Source organism: Pollicipes pollicipes, unplaced genomic scaffold (assembly GCF_011947565.3).
Source record: "Pollicipes pollicipes isolate AB1234 unplaced genomic scaffold, Ppol_2.1 Scaffold_4295;HRSCAF=5057_pilon_pilon_pilon, whole genome shotgun sequence".
Taxonomy (NCBI): domain Eukaryota; kingdom Metazoa; phylum Arthropoda; class Thecostraca; order Pollicipedomorpha; family Pollicipedidae; genus Pollicipes; species Pollicipes pollicipes.
Genome location: NW_023596461.1, coordinates 14,307,077 through 14,310,012, shown reverse-complemented (window position 1 = coordinate 14,310,012; position 2,936 = coordinate 14,307,077).

The window sequence follows — 2,936 nt, the reverse complement described above, 5'->3', positions numbered from 1 at the left end:
AAAAGTATGACCTAACAGTAAAGATCCCTCCCTGGAACGCCAATAAAAGCCAGACAACGTCTCCAACGATTTTCCCATTTGCAAATTGTTATGATGGCGCGCGGGAAGGACCCCAGCGCTGTCAAACGGCAGGTCTATTTCCAGATTGGATACCGTAGTTTTAACCCCAGCACTTTAAACCTGATATAGTGTGCACGAGCGCCCAAAGTATGTAATTGGCTCCCGTCGTGGAGCTCCTAATTTGGTTGATGAAGCGCTGATCGCAGCATTCGTTGGTTGCATTTGTTTGCAGAAGCCTAATAACTCATTGCTTGATTGCACAGCCCACGCGACTGGGGCGAGCTGGACTTACCGCCGTTCAGAACCGATGCCTCATATTCTGTCGTTTCATTTGGGGCGAGTCGGATCATGTCGGGACAAGTTTTTAAAGTGGAGTAAGGACCCACCAAACTACAATAAGGATAGGTATGCTTGTCACGAGGGTTAGTCGACAAGTCGCAAGTATTGGTTGGATAGATGGTGAAATAACGAAATAGGTATTGATATGATAAAGCACGTCGGTAAGCAATGAAGCCACTAAGAAGGTAAGTAATAAGTAATAAAGTAAGTACGTAATGAAGCTACTTGGGCCATTTTGCTAACTGAACACGTTACCTCAAAAGCATAAAACAGTCGAAAATTAAAATCCAGAGGCTACAGCCACGTACCTTACACCGTAAATAGGTTTGATGACTGACATACCTCTTCCTTTCCGCGATGATCTTAACGAATCAATGCCTTGCAGTTAATAACAACTTGCTCGCGGATTATAGCGATTTGCTTGCAAATCATACCGACTTGCTATTAATCACCACAAAAGGCAGCCAACTCTTCACGGTCCGGTGGAAAAGATTAGAATGAAACACGCACATATGCACAAAGCATGAGCCTCAAAAGTCAGGAGCAGACTGAGAAGGTAACGATTCCAGGCATGCACGACAGCCGTGATGACCGTGTCCCTTCGACCATGGAAAACCGTCATGTGCAGATCACGTCATCACGCCTGCGCGGAGGGCATCAAACTGTCCACAATATAGTCTGCTGTGACAACGGACGCTTTCCTTTGAAAACTAGATGGTGTCGCCGCCACCGAGCATCGAATAGCCACGACACACCGTCGTGGTCAGGGAACCCCTCCCTGTTTTGAGAAAATCATCGCACAAGCAACAAGCATTTAAAAGCTGCGACACATCGACGTGGTCAGGGAACCCCTGCCTGTTTGGAGCCAATTATCACACCGCCACCGAGCGTTTAAAAGCCACGACATACTGCGCGGTCAGGGAACCCCCCCCCCCCCCACACACACACCCTGTTTGGAGCTAATGATACCGCCACCGACTATTGGAGACATCTGAGGCAGAATCCTGTGATCAAGGTACTCTGTCCTGTGAGGGTAGGAACCATGCTGGCACCGAGGTGCGGACAGGCACGACGCACCGCCGCACGCTTAGGAATTCTTATCCATGCTGATTAAATAATCAAACAATCTGCTGCATGGAACCGAATGCACAGCCTCAGCTTCCACACGAAGTACAACGCAAACAAAAACAAGTGGCAAATAAGAATTGTAAGGAAACGGAGGATTTCTCCGTAAAACAGCAAGAGCGGCTAAATTATTTTCCTCATTCCCGGCATTTGATAACTTTCAGATTCCATTCGAGGATGTGTAAGTTTTGCGCTAGAGTGGCAGCGTCTTGAGCGAGCTATTTTGCGCGTTTCATTGCTCGTGGTGTTCATAAGGCAGATGCATTTCTTGAAATGCCAGTGCAGTGCATCCACTGCAGTGCTCAGCGAATGCGCCGTTATTTTGATGCCGCGCGCATCCGCTCAGTCGTAAAATAAAGCACACTAACAACGCTAATGCTGATTTCTGATGTAATCAGCTACAAGCACGCGCTTGGACACGATGATCTTTTGAGGACACGCGGGCTTACCCGTTTTAAGTTGCACCGTTTGCCTAATGCGACGTGAATGAAGCATTACATAATCTGGCGAGGTCCGGAGCCGAATCCTCATTTTTCGCCGCGACAAGAATTCCAGCTCTGAGCATTGGGGTGTGAATTTACGTTTAGGGAAAAGCATGGAGATTTTCTAATGAAGAACGATTGTAAAGAGACAACATTCGTTGCAGTCACATTCTATTCAGTGCAAATCGCTGATGTTCAGGAAAACCAGTTGTCTGCCTACGCATAAAGTATGCCGAGATAAATCGCCTTGCGTGATGATGCGTCACATGCCTGGTTTGTTGAGGTGTTCAAACCCAGCAGCATGTAAAATTTCCAAACAACGGATAACTCATTTGGTCACAACGATAGCCCTGTGATAGAATTTAACTAACGAGCGTTAAAATATAAATAACCCGCCTGCATGTTGAAAACTCAGCTACGTATTTTGGGTTCTTGGTCAGCGTTAAAAGTCCACCGAATTCTGGATTATATCACCCAGCAGTGAGACTGCCCAGGTCCTATTATATTAATCACAATTGTGCAAAACAAATGAATAAGTAGTGGCTATTCTTTAAGAAATACTAACTGTAAATAAGTACCGATACCAATAGCAAGAACCATGTGTTTGACTAATGTTTGGCTACGTCCAGCGTTGGACGGACGCACGCAATCAATATAAAAGTTAATTAGTAAAACGTCAACAAATTGTCGACAAGTTCCACGTGCTCTAAGAATACAGAGACCTTCTGGAGGAAAAAGAAAGGAGCTAAATTAGTTCCAGATGATGTCGATGATGGGGTACGATTCCCAAGATCGCAAAAAGCGAATATCCGACGGGGATGTCAGGTCTTAAAGTTTATCCGGTGCACCGCTAGTTCTTGGGATGGGCCCAATATCCCAAGAAGGGCAAAACTCCCTGCCAAGATTGTATCTCTCCATTGTTTTACCACA